The sequence below is a fragment of the Pleurodeles waltl genome, chromosome 1_2 (genome assembly GCF_031143425.1).
Source record: "Pleurodeles waltl isolate 20211129_DDA chromosome 1_2, aPleWal1.hap1.20221129, whole genome shotgun sequence".
Classification (NCBI taxonomy): domain Eukaryota; kingdom Metazoa; phylum Chordata; class Amphibia; order Caudata; family Salamandridae; genus Pleurodeles; species Pleurodeles waltl.
Genome location: NC_090437.1, coordinates 1,233,689,117 through 1,233,706,342, shown reverse-complemented (window position 1 = coordinate 1,233,706,342; position 17,226 = coordinate 1,233,689,117). Strand labels below are relative to the sequence as shown.

The 17,226-nt window shown below is 49.1% G+C and overlaps 1 protein-coding gene across 2 annotated transcripts in view; it reads right to left on the bottom strand.

The window, feature by feature from the left end:
* Positions 1–17,005, bottom strand: part of THNSL2 (threonine synthase like 2) — an 87,253-nt gene extending 70,248 nt beyond the window's left edge. Inside the window, exon 1 of one of the 2 annotated variants that reach the window (XM_069204515.1) lies at positions 16,918–17,005. The gene's annotated coding sequence lies outside the window, so the exon portion shown is untranslated. The remainder of the gene's footprint in view (positions 1–16,917) is intronic. The other variant, XM_069204525.1, reaches the window with a different exon arrangement.
* Positions 17,006–17,226: the final 221 nt, after the last annotated feature.

Here is a 17,226-nt window from a genome sequence, read left to right as displayed (position 1 = left end):
TTCCTCCTTGGCGAGTTTGAGCATCCGCTCAAAGTGATAGGTTATCTAAAAGACCGAGAGGTACACCTGCACATTGACCAGTCCGTAGAGCTAGTCGGCTCATCCACAAAGGAATGGTGGTCCACCTTTGTCCAAAGGTCGAGGCCGAACTTCGAAAGCTGGGAGCAGAAGGCATAATAGAAAAAAGTCAGAGGGGCCAACCCCAGGAGCCTCTCCCATTGTGGTTGCAAGGAAGCCCAAATAACTGGAGGAAGTGAGGATATGTGTAGATATGCCCCTAACCAACACCGCCATAAGAAGAGACTGACACCTAATTCAGACAGTCGACAACACTGTGGGAGAGCTATTGGACTCCCAGTGGTTTTCGAAGATGGACCTAAGGTCGGGCTACCACCAAATTGTCCTGGCACCCGAGTCCTGCCATGTAACAACATTCTCGACCCACCTTGGTTTAAGGTGTTACAAACGCCTCAATTTCGGCATTTCCAGTTCAGCTAAGCTATTCTAGGATATCATCCGAGGGGTGCTAGTTGGGCTCCAAGGGGTTTTAAAGGTCAGCAATGATATCTTGGTGCATGGTCCCACAACCAAAGAGCACTTCCGCAGGCTGAGAGTGGTCTTCAAGTGCCTCAAGAAGTGTGGGCTCACACTCCACTGAGAAAAGTAAGAATTCCTCAACAAGAAACCTGTTTCTTCAGTTACCGCTTTTCCATGAAGGGAGTCACCCCCGATTTGGCCAAAGTCTGCGACATACAAGCAGCGCCGGCATCCACCATAGTTAGTGGCGTCAGGAGCTTCTTAGGGATGGTAACCTACTGTGGTTGCTTCATGACAAACCTCTCACAGCTCAGAGAACCACTCCAAGAACTCACTAAAGCAATGGCCACCAGCCAATGGCTGCTGAGCAGGACCGGTCTTTCCAGATCATGAAAAAGGCACTCCTAGAGGACACTACTCTCAGTGGATGCCAGACCCACAGGCCTCAGAGCTGTCCTGTCCCAGAAACAAGTGTGGAGAGTGAGCTACTGTTGTCTATGCCAGCAGGGCACTAACCTCTACTGAGCAGAGGTATTTCCACATCAACAAAGAGGCAATTGTGATCCATTGGGGTGCCATCATTTCCATGTGTACCTGTATGGTCATCCTGTCCAGGTGAACACCGACCACAAGCTGCTACTGCTACTTTTCAAATGGTCCGCGACAAAGGCCTCACCTCTGATTGAGAAGTGGATTCTCCAGTTGCAAGAATATAACTTCTCAGTGGAGAATAAACTAGGATCTCACAATTCTGCTGACTATCTGTCATGGCACCCAAGACCATCCAACCCCTAGAAAGAGCATGAAGCAGCGGATAAGGAGGAGTATGTCAAGAATGTCATGGAAAGATCTGGCCCTCTTCCCGTCTCCCTGGCAGATATCATAGAGGTGACAGGGACCAACGACTGCTTCCTCTCCGCCATCACTGCGACCCAGTCAGGGAAATAGATCAACATAATCGCCGACCTGGCACAAAAAACAGCAGACAACATACTCCAATCCTTGCACAACGTAAGGAATGAACTCACGGTCACTGAAGAGGAGTGTCTCCTAAGGAGACCCCAGATGGTAATACTTATGCAACTAATGCAGGAGATGGCAGATCTCACCCATGGATCCCTCTGAGGAATCGCCAGAACCAAGAACAGGCTATGCAGCAAGGCTTCCTGGGCTGGACAATCTGGTTGAATGCAGCGTCTGGCAGTGTGAGTTATGACAAACCATCGGTGGCCCAGATGCCCGCCACCCAACATCACAAAGCCAATCCCAGAGACCCTGTGGCACCAAGCCAGCATGAATTTTGGCAGCTTCCCAGATGACCAACACCTCTTTGTCATCATCATTGATTTTTCAGAAATACCCAGCGGTAAAAATTGTGCAATCCACTTCAGCAGAAGAAACAATACCAAAGCTTGAAAAGGTCATGGCCACCTATGGCCTAATTAGGGAAATATGCAAGGACAACAGCAACACCTTCAATGACCAGTACTTTGCCAGATAACTGCTGTCAAGGAGCACAAAGCATCACAGAATCAACCCGGACTAGCTTCAGGCAAATGGGGAGGCTGAGCGGTTAATGCAAACGATCAAAAAGGTAGTACACATTGCCAAGCGGAGCAGAAAAATGTTGAAACAGCAATATATACCTCTCTGAAGGACTACTGCCTAAAACCTCACACCATCACCAGAGTACCACCCAGCATCCTCTGTTTTCGGAGGTGAGTGGCAGATGCAATGCCACACTATCCTCAGTGGGAGAAGGCCCCAGTCCACAACAGCCTAGCCCCGTCCCAAAGACAAAACCAAAAAGTGTTGCAACAGAGGCGAGCCGCAGTTTCGAACAGCCAAGTCAGAGACTAGATGCTCATACTAGACTGCCATCCAGCCCTTTGAGTGCTCACCATGGCAAGTCACGAACAACAAAGGGATGATGGTGTCGGCTACATGGTGTCAGGAAGCTGTTACTAGAAATGTTTCATATTTCCAGAAAGGACACCTACATCGTTCCCACCAGCCACAAAAGGAGTCAACTACAACTAGAGGAGACAGGTGAAGAGCTCAAACTAACCGAGCCCCACACCTCTCAGCTCCAGAGGTGTCTCAAGACCTGTGACCAATCCCCAGACCACAGGCATAAGATTCCCTTGCACAGCAGGCATCAGGGCGAGGTTTGCCACAATACATCAGGAGGAACCCCACTCTGTCACAGCAATTCCAGGACAATGTGATGGAGTGACTAGAGAGAGAGAGAGACATCCCAAATTACACCACTGTGGAAAAAGAGTCAATATAAAATTTAATGTCTGAGTGCTAAGTAACGTTTGTTTTTCTTTGTTTCATTCCAAGTAAAGGAGGAATGTAATGTCGATGACCGAGAGGTGTGCAACCCGACGACCCCGGGATGTCATGGAGTTGTGGTTCATCCCAAGGTCACATGGCGGTGGGAATATCATAAAGGGATGGGGCTGCATAAAAGCAGTTCCAGGCCAGTTACCAACAAGTGTGCATGCCTGGTTCTTTCTCGCCGCTGCACATAGACCCAGTCATATGTGGCAACCCAACTGCTGCCATTGCCCCCATCCACCCCCTTGATATGGGCAGCAGGAAACACAACAATATTCCCCTCTGCAACAATACTGCATCATGTTACCGGACACTCTCAATAAGACCCTTCCTGTGATGTCACTGGGATTCAAAGTGCTTACTGTGCCACATCCGGTTTGATGTGGTGGGGTCGGGGGTTGGGGGGTTCAGGTGATCATAGGGAACTTCCGCTGCCTCAAGAATTTTGGTGATTTTTTTCAAGTGGCAGCTGCTTCCAAGAACCATTACATTTACCTGCGAGGTCTTACCTGTACATCTTACAGCAGCCAGAGGTTGCTCTAAAGCCTAGAATACTATTACAACGCCTTTAGCACTAGTGCATTGCCTTTATTCCTAATGCACTGCCTTTAGTACTACTGCTCTGCCTTTTGCACTATTGCACTACCTTTAGTGCGACTGCACTGCCTTTAGTGCGGCTGTGCAGCCTTTAGTATGGCTGCACAGCCTTTTGTACTATTGCACTACCTTTAGTACTACTGTACTGCCTTTAGTACTACTGCATAATCTTTAGTACTATTGCACTGTCTTTAGTACTATTACTCTGCCTTTAGTTCTACTGCACTGCCTTTACTACTGCACTGTTTTAGCACGATGGCATTGGCTTTAGTACAACTGCACTGCCTTTGGCATTATTACACTGTCTTAAGTATTACTGCACTACCTTTAGTACTATTGCACTCTCTTTTGTACTTCTGCACTGCCTTTAGTACTATTGCACTGCCTTAAGTACTACTGCACTTCCTTTTGTAGTACTGCACTGCCTCTAGCACTACTGCACTGCCTTTAGCACAACTGCACTGCCTTTAGCACTACTGCACTGCCTTTAGTAGTACTGAACTGCCTTTAGCATTACTGCACTGCCTTTAGCATTACTGCACTGCCTTTAGTAGTACTGCACTGCCTTTAGTACTACTGCACTGCCTGAAGTACTACTGCACACTCTTTTGTGTTACTGCACTGCCTCTGGCAGTACTGCACTGCACTTGAATAGCCAGGTATTCCCTATGCTCAACTGACTCTGCAATGGCATCCTTCAGGAGGAGCCATCAAGACTTCCTCGCGAAGATTTAAGTACAAAGTACAGTTGCAGCTTAGCACAGAGTAAAATGAACCGGTGGTATGTACAGGCTGGAAATGTATGGAAGATGTACTGCAGCCATGGGGCTTCAGTGCTGAACATGGAAGCAACAGCCTGGAAACCAAGTAGGGCGTTAGATGGTCTCCAACAACGATAGGGTGGCAAGGGGTCCTCAGAAATGGGATGTGACCATTTGGTTGCCATCTATGGGTGGCACAAAACTTTAGGGGCCTGTGTCTCAAAGAACAGTTGGGTTTGGTAACAATGGCTTGGCTGGCACCCTCCAGGGGCAAAGGCGACGTAGATTAAATGAATGCTCTAACTGGTTTTTCTAAATGTAATATCTGGAAACTGTGTGCCATGGTCCAATAGTTTCAACGGTTCTCAGTTGACTATGACCTGCTGCATCATGGAAGTCAGAGGTGAAACAGGAAAACTGAACTTTTCGCTCCTCCCGCAAATGTGTGCCATATAAGCACTGGTTACGAGATAGGAAGAGCGATATTCCTTGCTGAAATACTGCTCTGTCTGATCACGACTGGCCCATATTCTTGCAGGTAAAGGGGCACTGAGCTCAATGTTACCAGCCAAAAACAGCAGCAAAATGGGCTTCAAGTGCAGCTTGCCCTGCCCTGTGGCCCTATTGCCCAACTCCCTCCTTTGGGCATGGAGGAAGCATGAAATGCTCCCCCTGTCAGCCCACAGCCTGCTCTCAGCCATCTCTACCTTCCTCTTCTCAGGGCAGGTGTAAACGAGAACACGAATCCCCAAAGAACAAGGCATTCCATGTGGAGTTTCACCAGAGACATTGGATTGGTATGAACCACACTTCATATGAAATGGCATACAATAGGTAAACATATATGTAAATTATGATCACATCATTGAGAAATTAAATTAGTCACACGGAAATAATCATTACTTCTGTCTAGAATTCTTTCTACAATGTATTCTTGTCTCACACAATTCTAACCTTCAACCTACATAAAATTACACATGCAAGGCACAATACACGATATACATAAATTTATAAAGAATAGAATACAAGGTATCCATCCATCATCATAGAAAGACATATGTGTATATCAAAATAATGACTAATGACAAAAAAGTCCAAAGAAACAAAGTGGCGGAGTCACCACGTAATAAATAAATAGTACATAATAAAAGGGATTGAATCGCATCAAATGATTACGGAGGAAGAATATTTTTCCATCTGCAGTTCCAACTACGTCAGTATCACGTGAACTGTGCTTTATAATACTGCAAAATAACGCAGGAAGGTTGGAGTACGGTGGTGACTCCACCATATTGTTCCTTTGGACTTTTTTGTCATAAGTTTTTTGTAAATATACACGTATGTCTTTATATGTAGGTGTATACCTTGTATGTTGATTATTTATTGTATTGTGCTTTATATATGTCATTTTATACTGGTTAAAGGGTAGGATTGTGTGAGACAAGAATACATTGTAGAAAGTATTTCAGACAGAAGTAATGATTATTGCCCAGTGACTAATATAGGTTCTCATTGATAAGATAATTTACATATATTTTTCTCTATTGTATGGCATTTCATATGAAGTGCAAGCAAAGATATGTGTGTCACACAAAGTGGACTTTACTCTCACAAGGAAGGTCGGTAGTCTGTCCCCCAAACAGTGTATACAGGATGCTGAGATGATGAGTTGGTTTGCTGTTGAAAGCTGTGACCAGTGTACGAGGAGCAGTTAACAAAAAAGCTTCAAATCTGGTATGAGGCAAAAATAAGGAACTCCAAAAAGAAGAGGCAACACATCCTTTCTACCGTATAAGGATTAGTAAGTGAAGAGGCAGTTGTGGCTTGTGAACAGCTTGAACAGAAGATCACTCATGAGATGGCCTCTATCCTCCTGCAAGACCCAGGATCTTCCAAAATCCTGATTGGAAAGAGATTTTGTGGGCTCCTGCTTCTACCTGGAGCCTTTGCAACTCCTGCGGATGCCTGAGCAGGGTTTTCTGTACGGAATTCAGCATATGACAGGGCAGAGACCTGTTCTGAGAAGCTAAGACAAGGGTCGAGGGCAGTAGGTACTTGCCCTGGAGCAGGGGATAGCACTGGTGAAGAAGGCCAACCAAGGCCTCTGAGGAGCAGGCACAACACAATGCTGAAGATGGTTCTCACCACAAAGATAAAAGGACTTCTGTGACTATCAGGTCACATTCCCTGACACCACTGGTTCAAAAGCCCAGGCGCTCTACTAGCTGTTGAGTCAACTACATCCCTTGAGGCGAGTCATGACCCAAAGGAGTATCAATTTAAACTCTACTTCCTGAATGGTCTGAGTACTGGCTTAGAGACTGGGAAACACTGCTCAGGGTGGCAGACAGGGTGTGATAGAGCAGTGGCTTTAGGATGGTGAATGGCCCATGCCACAACAAAAACATATGAGCCCAGGTCTCAATGAGACTATAGGCAATGACAGGCTAGGCCCACTGATCTCATCTCTAACTCTATAGCCAAAGCCTTTTGATTTACCAAAACTACATATAGAGTATATTTATTTATAGGGACTTTCAGCCAGCCCTTTTCCTTCATTGGTCTGTTATTGTCTCATTTAATTTTTTCTTCCATCTACTATAGCATTCAGCTTCCAGCAGTGTGTCAAACCACATGAGCTACTCGCTACCTTAACTGTGTGATAGCACTCTGTCCTTTCACAAGGAGCACAGCCACATAACTAGTAGTTCTCTTAAGTGCCAGGGATGGACCACTCTGTCAAAGTGTGCTTTTGAGACCAAACATATTTTTCCTTTTAGCCAATTGTTTTTAGACTGCTTATGGTCCAGCAGCATCTCCAAAAATAAAGCTATGCAAAAGCTATAACAAAAGAAAAGAAACAAATATATCAATAAACCCACTGAATGAAAAAAGGCAGATTCAACAGATTTCAGAAGGAAGAGCTCTGTGCACCACAAGGAGGAAAAAGCACACACAAATGGCCACTTACATGTCATGTAAACAAATTGAAACCCCAGGCCTCAGAAAGCAAAATGATATTGCTACCAATGGTTTACAATATAAATCCATTGACCTCGCAGAGGAGTATTTTTCTTTTGCTTCAGGTTATTGACTACATGGTCTATTATTCCACATCCAAAGAATTGCTGACACTGCAATGAATGGGAGCCTATTTTACATTTTAAATGTACCTGATTGCATTGTGTACAGAAGTCAATTGGTATGTTTAGTTTCTCACTATCTCAGGATTTTTTAATGTTTTAGTCAGAACTAAAAATGTAAGCCAGACCTAATAGCACTCCCAATGCTTGATTGTTTTTTTTTTAATTTAACTGCCACAGCTTTCGTTATTTGTTTTGGTTAGTACTCAGATTTGGACTACTGGAGCGTTCTATAAGCACTGATAAACAAGCGTTGCCAAAACCAATATGTCTGGCTTTAACATGCTGTCAGTCCTTTCAGGGGGCCAAAGACAGGCTGGGGCTACTTAGCGCAACTGTGGGGGGTGTGGCCTTTTCCATCTGCTGTCCTGTATCCAACTATGGATTCTGGATAGCTAAGCCAAATACTACCCCTTCAGGAGTTGTCTCTTAGTGGCAACGTAGGTCGAGCAGTCCAAGGTTTCTTGAGCTGTGGTAGAGGGTGTTGGGTAGGTGCAAGGCATACACAGGCGCAACACTCAAAGTACAAACAGTACACCCAATACGCTGATTGTCCAGCCAAATACTCATTTTTGAGATAAAAGTAGTATTTAATACAAGCGAACAAAGTATATCAACAGCACACTAAGTTATAGCCACAGTTTCTTATGGTTGGTGCTCTGGCATCATCCTGGGTATTGACCTCCGCTTCCCTTCTAAAGGGGCTGGTTATTTACCATTCAATAATGGAGGCGACTTTCATGCGTAGCCCACAGCAGTCACCATGCAATAAAGTCTTCTCCTGGCCCTAAAAATCAATTGGGGCAGTGCTGCGTAGTGAGTTCATTCAAGTCTCAAGAGAGCCTATGACATACTTAGCCGTCCCAGGGCAGTAAGTGAGTTCAAGGAGCACCAAGGTGCATCTTCTCGACATCCAGCCTCTCCAGTCAGGAGGCCTGCAGCCCACTAAGGTCTTCTCTGGATGACTTGTCAGGCCGCCAAAGTTAAAGGATGGTTTGCGGCAGTGTCACGTATCTCCTCTGTAGCTTCCTCAGCATTCAGTAAATTTTACCACAGGCACTGGCCTCAAGATAGTTCACACTTGACTGATTATTCTGCAGGGATCCTCTTGGTATGATGTTTCAGGGCAATGGCCCAAAGCTTCTTGGTGGTCCCCACATGAAAAACAAGGGTCGCCAACTAAATACAAGAAGGGAGTTGGAGCTCAATTTCACGATGGTCCCTAACTGGCATATGGGGGTCACTGACTTTCCACAAGCGGGGCAGACAGCCCTCACTGTTGCAATGGTCTCAACCAGACCAAATGCCTCACATTTCACTCATTGGGATCCACTCAGCAGGATCCCCACTGAGCCATTCTCCTTCCAGACACTCTCCTCCTTCTCACAGGGCAAGCAGGGCCCTTCTCACAGGGAAAGCTGAGACCCCTGACCCGAGGGTAGGTCGCTCCCCCTGCCGCTGCAGCTCCACCAGCCCAGGCTCCTGACACCTCCCAGCAAGACCTGCTAAAACAGTAAGTACTCCCCCCGCCCAGCCCCTCGCTACTCACCTCTCTTTTCCTGTACTTCTGTCTTCTGCCTTCCGCTCTCTCCTCCAACCTCTCTCCGCACCTCTGCTGTCCATTTCCCTTCGCACTCTGCTCCTCTTCTGCAGCCCACTTGCTGCGTGTTCCTTCTTCTTTCTTCATCTGTGTTCTTCTTTCTCCTCTGCACCCCGACCTGCGTGTTCTTTCTTCTCTCTTCATCTGTGTTCTTCTTTCTCCTCTGCACCCCGTCCTGCGTGTTCTTTCTTCTTCTGTGTTCTTCTTCTGTGTTCTTCATTTCTCCTCTTCCTCACCGCGTTCTCTTCCTGCTTTGCTCTTCATCTGTGTTCTTCTATCTCCTCTTCCTCACCGCGTTCTCTTCCTGCTTTGCTCTTCATCTGTGTTCTTCTTTCCCCTCTGCACCCCGATCTGCGTGTTCTTTCTTATTTCTTCATCTGTGTTCTTCTCTGCACCCGACCTGCATGTTCTTTCTTCTTCTGTGTTCTTCATCTGTGTTCTTCTTTCTCCTCTGCACCCCGACCTGCGTGTTCTTTTCTTCTTTCTTCATCTGTGTTCTTCTTTCTCCTCTGCACCCCGACCTGCGTGTTCTTTTCTTCTTTCTTCATCTGTGTTCTTCTTTCTCCTCTGCACCCCGACCTGCGTGTCCTTCTCCTCTTCTGTACTTTTCTCTGCGTGTTCCTTTTCTTCCTCTGTGGCCTCTCCTCATCTTCTGGATGCTTCCCCTCTGCTTCTCAGGTCTCTCCTCTTCTGCCTGACTCTTCTCTCTTGACTCTTCTCTCCTCTTCTTCTTTACTCTTCTTCTTGACTCTTCTCCTCTTCTTCTTGACTCTTCTCTCTTCTCTCGACTCTTCTCTCTTGACTCTTCTCTCCTCTTCTTCTTTACTCTTCTTCTTGACTCTTCTCTCTTCTCCTCTACTCTTCTTCTTGACTCTTCTCTCTTCTCCTCTTACAGACTCCCCTCCTCCTCTTTAATCCCCCCTCCCCTATTCTTTCTCCCCTCCCCTCTACCTCACCCCCCCACCCTCCGCTTTCCCACTGCCACCTCCTGCTCGGCCCCCCCCCCCCCTGCTCCCATTCGTCGCCCCCCTCCCGCCCCACGCCCCCAGCTGACCCCTCCTCCCCCCTCCTCCCTCTTATGCCGGCCGCTGCGCGGCAGAGTCAGCGACCCTTGACCCGAGGGTAGGTCACTCCCCCTGCCGCTGCAGCTCCACCAGCCCAGGATCCTGACACCTCCCAGCAAGACCTGCTAAAACAGTAAGTACTCCCCCCGCCCCGCCCCTCGCCCAGCCCTGCACTACTCACCTCTCTTTTCCTGTACTTCTGTCTTCTGCCTTCCGCTCTCTCCTCCAACCTCTCTCCGCACCTCTGCTGTCCATTTCCCTTCGCTCTCTGCTCCTCTTCTGCAGCCCACTTGCTGCGTGTTCCTTCTTCTTTCTTCATCTGTGTTCTTCTTTCTCCTCTGCACCCCGACCTGCGTGTTCTTTCTTCTCTCTTCATCTGTGTTCTTCTTTCTCCTCTGCACCCAGTCCTGCGTGTTCTTTCTTCTTCTGTGTTCTTCTTCTGTGTTTTTCATTTCTTCTCTTCCTCACCGCGTTCTCTTCCTGCTTTGCTCTTCATCTGTGTTCTTCTATCTCCTCTTCCTCATCGCGTTCTCTTCCTGCTTTGCTCTTCATCTGTGTTCTTCTTTCTCCTCTGCACCCCGATCTGCGTGTTCTTTCTTCATCTGTGTTCTTCTCTGCACCCCGACCTGTGTGTTCTTTCTTCTTCTGTGTTCTTCATCTGTGTTTTTTTGTCTCCTCTGCACCCTGACCTGCGTGTCCTTTTCTTCTTTCTTCATCTGTGTTCTTCTTTCTCCTCTGCACCCCGACCTGCGTGTTCTTTTCTTCTTTCTTAATCTGTGTTCTTCTTTCTCCTCTGCACCCCGACCTGCGTGTCCTTCTCCTCTTCTGTACTTTTCTCTGCGTGTTCCTTTTCTTCCTCTGTGGCCTCTCCTCATCTTCTGGACGCTTCCCTTCTGCTTCTCAGGTCTCTCCTCTTCTGCCTGACTCTTCTTCTTGACTCTTCTCTCTTCTCTCTTGACTCTTCTCTCCTCTTCTTCTTTACTCTTCTTCTTGACTCTTCTCCTCTTCTTCTTGACTCTTCTCTCTTGACTCTTCTCTCCTCTTCTTCTTTACTCTTCTTCTTGACTCTTCTCTCTTCTCCTCTTCTGTTCTTCCAGACTCCCCTCCTCCTCTGTAATCCCCCCTCCCCTATCTTTTCGCCCCTCCCCTCTACCTGACCCCCACACCCTCCGCTTTCCCGCCGCCACCTCCTGCTCGGCCCACCCTCCCTGATCCCATTCGTCGCCCTCCTCCCGCCCCCCGCCCCCAGCGGACCCCTCCCCCCCTCCTCCCTTTTATGGCAGCTGCTGCGCGCCCGCGCCGCTGGCGCGCCAAAGGCAACCCCATCTGCGCTCGTCCGCGCCTGGACCGCGCCCAGTGCCACGACCCCTGGCCCCCAGCACTCCCAAACCCCTCAGCACCGCTACGACCTCAACACCCTCCACGCCCTCAACCCGGGGCGCTCCAGTACCTGCTTCCAAGCCAACCCTAAACGCACCCATGGACCCTTCGCATGCCTCACCTGCAAACTCACCTTCCACCGCGTAACCACCCCTCCCGCCAGACCACGCGCCAACAACCACCTCAAATGCATCCTGATCAACGCACGCTCCGTCCACAAGCACGCCATTGAACTATGGGACCTCCTGGACTCCACCGCACCGGACGTCGCCTTCATCACTGAGACCTGGATGAACGCCTCTTCGGCCCCCAACATCGCCATAGCCATCCCCGACGGCTACAAGATCTCCAGGAGAGACCGCACCAACCATGTCGGTGGAGGAATCGCCATCGTCTTCAAGGACTCCATCAATGTCACCACCTCCACCGAAGACACCCCACTCGCCGCCAAACACCTGCACTTCCAGATCCACACCGACCCCAGGACCACCCTCAGAGGAACTCTCATCTACAGACCCCCTGGACCACGCGCCCTCTTCAGCGACTTCATCTCCCCGCACGCCCTTGCCTCGCCGGACTACATCCTCCTCGGTGACCTCAACTTCCACCTGGAACAGAACAACGACCCCAACACCACCGCCCTGCTCGACAACCTCGGTCTCAAGCAACTAGTGAACACCCCCACCCACATCGCCGGACACACGCTCGACCCCATCTTCTCCGCCAGCAACCACGTATCCTTCAGCCACTCCTCTGTAATACACTGGACCGACCACAGATGTGTCCACTTCACCTTCTGACGCGAGACTCGCCACCCCCGCACACAATCCATCCCACGCAGACATTAGAACAAAATCCCCACGGAACAGCTTCTCTCCACTCTCAGCGACAACCAACCCACCTTCTCCACTGACCCCAACGACGCAGCCCTCCACCTCACGCATTGGATCACCAACTGCGCAGACAACCTCGCACCACTCAGACGCCTTCCAAGACAGACCAATACCAGGAAACCTCTTTGGTTCACAGATACCCTCAAGGAATCTAAAAAAAAATGCTGCACCCTCGAGAATGCCTGGTGCAAGGACCACACCGCAGAAAACATGTCTGCCCTCAAAAACGCCACCCGCGAACACCACCAACTGATCCGCGTCACCAAAAGAACTTCCTTCACAGACAGACTGGACAAGAACACTCACAACAGCAAAGAACTCTTCAACATTGTCAAAGAGCTCTCCAATCCCAACGCCAATGCCATCACGCCCTCACAAGACCTCTGCAACTCCCTCGCCACCTTCTTCCATCGTAAGATCACCGACCTACACGACAGCTTCGGACACCAGACCCAGCCAACCACCACACAACCTACAACCCCAGCCATCACCCTCAACGCCTGGACTCACATCAGCACAGAAGAGACCAAAGCTACCATGAACTCTATCCACTCCGGTGCCCCCTCGGACCCCTGCCCACACTTCATTTTCAACAAAGCAGACAACATCATCGCCCCGCATCTCCAGACCATCATCAACAGCTCGTTTGCTTCTGCCACCTTCCCCGAGAGCTGGAAACACGCAGAAGTTAACGCCCTACTGAAGAAACCTACGGTGGACCGCAGCGACCTGAAGAACTTCCGCCCCATCTCGCTCCTCCCCTTTCCTGCCAAAGTCATAGAGAAGATCGTCAACAAGCAACTTACCAACTTCCTTGAAGACAACAACCTACTCGACCCCTCTCAGTCCGGATTCCGAGCCAATCACAGCACAGAAACCACCCTCATCTCAGTCACAGGCGACATCAGAACTCTGATGGACAACGGAGAAACAGTCGCCCTCATCCTCCTCGACCTCTCGGCTGCCTTCAACACCGTCTGCCACTGAACCCTAATATCCCGCCTCCACTCCACCGGTATCCAAGGACAGGCCCTGGACTGGATCACCTCCTTCCTCTCCAACCACTCCCAAAGAGTCTACCTCCCACCATTTCGCTCAGACCCCACCGAGATCATCTGCGGCGTCCCACAAGGCTCCTAGCTCAGCCCGACTCTCTTCAATGTCTACATGAGCCCCCTCGCCGACATCGTACGCAAACACAACATCAACATCACCTCCTACGCCGACGACACTCAGCTGATACTTTCCCTCACCAAGGACCCCACCAGCTCCAAGACCAACCTGCAAGATGGAATGAAAGACGTCGCAGAATGGATGAAACTCAGCCGTCTGAAACTGAACTCAGACAAAACGGAAGTCCTCATCGTCGGAAACACCCCGTCCGCCTGGGACGACTCCTGGTGGCCCACGGCCCTTGGCACCGCACCAACCGCCTCAGACCACGCACGCAACCTCGGATTCATCCTGGACCCACTTCTCACCATGACCAAACAAGTCAACGCTGTATCATCCTCCTGCTTCCTCACCCTCCGCATGCTCCGAAAGATCTTCCGTTGGATCCCCGCCAACACCAGAAAGACTGTGACCCACGCCCTTGTCAGGAGCCGCCTGGACTACGGTAACACCCTATACGCAGGAACCACCGCTAAACTCCAGAAACGTCTGCAGCGAATACAAAACGCCTCCGCCCGCCTCGTCATCGACATACCCCGCAACAGCCACATCTCCGCCCACCTGAGACACCTGCACTGGCTTCCTGTCAACAAAAGGATCACCTTCCGGCTCCTCACCCACGCACACAAAGCCCTCCACAACAAGGGACCCGAATACCTCAACCGTCGCCTCAGTTTCTACACGCCCACCCGTCAACTTCGCTCCGCCAACCTCGCACTCGCCGCTGTCCCTCGCATCCGCCGCACCACGGCAGGTGGGAAATCCTTCTCCTACCTGGCGGCCAAGACATGGAATCCCCTCCCCACCTACCTCAGGACCACCTCGCATTCCGGAGGCAACTCAAGACCTGGCTCTTCGAGCAGCAGTAACCCCCTCCCCCTAGCGCCTTGAGACCCTCACGGGTGAGTAGCGCGCTTTATAAATGTTTTTGATTTGATTTGATTCGTAGTGAGGCATAAGACTGCTGTTCCATGCTCAGGGCAAGTAGTCTTGATTTCCTGAGTGGTGGCCCCTCATCCAGCATGAAGACTTGCAGACATTGGTCACCAGTCCTGGTTGCTGCAGCTCACGGTTGTGTGGATCTTCTTTCCATGCTGATGAACAGCTTGTGGGACTCATACCCCCACTTTTATAGCCCATTTCCAAACAAAGATGTGATTTAGAGTTTGGGCGTTTAAAATTAGTTTTGTGGGTGTCATCTTTGAGGTCTTCACTCCTCTGACCCAGTCCTGTGTCAAGGGGGCAGTCTGCCACCGCAGGAGCATCTGTAATTCTGACTGACTCACAACTCAGGCCAAGGAAGTAACCGGATTACCCCTACCTGCCAGCCTTCACTGCAATATGCCTCACAAAGTTTCAAAGGCCTAAGCCTTCCTCTTTAGATGATTGATTCCCTGGTCTTACAGTGCCAGACTAATCAGACTCACCATCTCGTCTGACAATGAGCCCACACCCCACTGACCAAGGACTTGAATCAGAGACCTTCAATGTGAACGGATGGTACCCTGCTCCCTATCTCCAGTGTTTGTTTTCCCATCCCAAAACTCCCAGGAACGTCAGCAATGCATATCACCTGTCTGGGGTTGCAGTCCTAATCTCGAACCAGCCTTTCTAGGCGCTGGCTTCCAACATGGAAACCACAGGTCTCTATGTTATGTACCACATATAGGCACACACACACACAACACAAAACACACATGTACGCATCACTCACTGCCTGGCACTACATATAGTAATTTTGTAGGCCAAGGGTGAGTTAAGTGCATAGCAGCGGAACTGTACGTGAACGTGCCAGCAGGCGCCACTCCAGTGACAAAGGTAAAATGGCCAGTTCACACTACTGTTTCTTATGAAACTGGTACCACCACACCTCTGTCACTTAACTCTTAGCAAAGGCAATAGCCATCGTCCAGTTTGATGGTGGTGTTTGGTGCACCCCTCCCGAAGTAACATGACCAAATTACCCTGCAAGAGGCCAAGGTCCTCTCACACACAATATGTGCTCTACCTTGACCAAAATTCTGTACCAGGGGTTGATAGATCAATGCAGCTGCGGCCCATATTTATGGAAGGTTACCATCATTTATTTTGACACTAAAGCGGCGCTAACTTAACTTCATATTCATATTTTGGCCCTAGACCCATCTAGCATCAAAATATTGGAGTTAGCGACTTTCTAGGTAGCGCCAACCCACCTTGCGTCAATGAGATGCAAGGTAGGCGTCCCCTTCCTAAAAATGTTGCTAGCTCCCCCGCGCCATATTTAACTCCCAATGCAGAAACCACACGCAATGAGGAGGTGTACCTAAATAGTGGCGCTAAGCCCGATTCGCGGCAATATTTAACACCTGGTCAGACCAGCCGTAAAAGTGCAGGTAGGTCTATTTCCATGGGGAAACATATGGAATGGGCACAAAGATGCCCACCCCAACCGCCAGCATAACCACCACCCACACCACAGGGACACTACAGGAGAAGGGAGCCCATCCCAGGTAAGTTGCAGGTAAGTTTTTGTGTATGTGTGTGATGTGCCACTGGGGGCCCCTTACATGAGGCTCCCTGCCTGGCACTGGGTATGTAGGGCTTGCCCTGGGGACACTGGTCCACTGTGGTGGGCATTGGAATAGTTGTAATGACTCCTGTCTATACTTACACAGAAGTCATTTTTTGGCTGCTTGTGGGTCAAAAAATGACACTAGGCTGACTAGCGGCAGATTTTTTGCCACTAATCAGCCTCCAGTCATTTTGGAATCACTAGGGCCATTTTCCCTTAAGCCATCCCTCCCCAGCTAGTGTCTATTTTTTGAGACGTTAGCCACTCCTTAGCTCCATTGTGCATCATTTCTTAAATATGGTGCATGGATGGCATTAGGGAATGGCGTTAGCTCACGTTAAAAAAAATGATGCACAACTGCACTAGTGCAGTTGTGCGCCATTTTTCATAAATATAGGCCTTAGCGTATCAAAATATGCCAATCCCAGGCATTCACTAATGCTGTTTGCCAACTTTTCACATTAAAGATAGGTCTACTGGTTTTTAGCAATGCTTGTTTTCAATGTAGTTAAAACAGTGTTGCTTTCGATAGGCTTTAAACAAAAGCACTGCACTCCTCGAGTTGGCATCAGGTCACGTTGATGCACTGCCCCGCAGAAAATATGTCAAAAAACAGTTGCTGATTGAGCCAGCTCCGTTTTAAAAAAGGTCATGGAAAATAAGCCTTTTCCATGTAGCCGAAGTGCACAGCAAGCTCAAGCTTTCTCAAAGTCCAACCACAGCTACAATCTGAAAGCAAGAAAAGTAAGGGGGAACCGCCAAAGCAACAATCGTCAGTATAAACGATTCTTCGACTAGCCAATCAGCTTTACCGCACTTCAAAAGTCGTAGAAGTTCTCACCCTTCTCGTAAAGTTTGCTTTGTTCACTCACCGGCACACGAAGACTAATGTTACTTTAATCCGGACCGTCCGTGCAGAAGGAAAGCAGCACACGGCAAGAAACAGCTGCTTGCACTCTGTGTCACGTGACCGCACACTCGGCCCTTCTTAAAGGTGCAGCAGATCTACAGCTTCACTGAGACTTTTAGGTCTGGCTGGATTGGAGAGTAGAGCAAAATAATGTTTACTGACAATGTAGTCCGCAGAAAAAGAGCTTTTAGAGACGGAGTACTTCTGCGTGAGGGTCTGTAGCTTAACCAAAGCCATGGTTAGGTCAAGTACAGCTGATTCCTCAGAATGT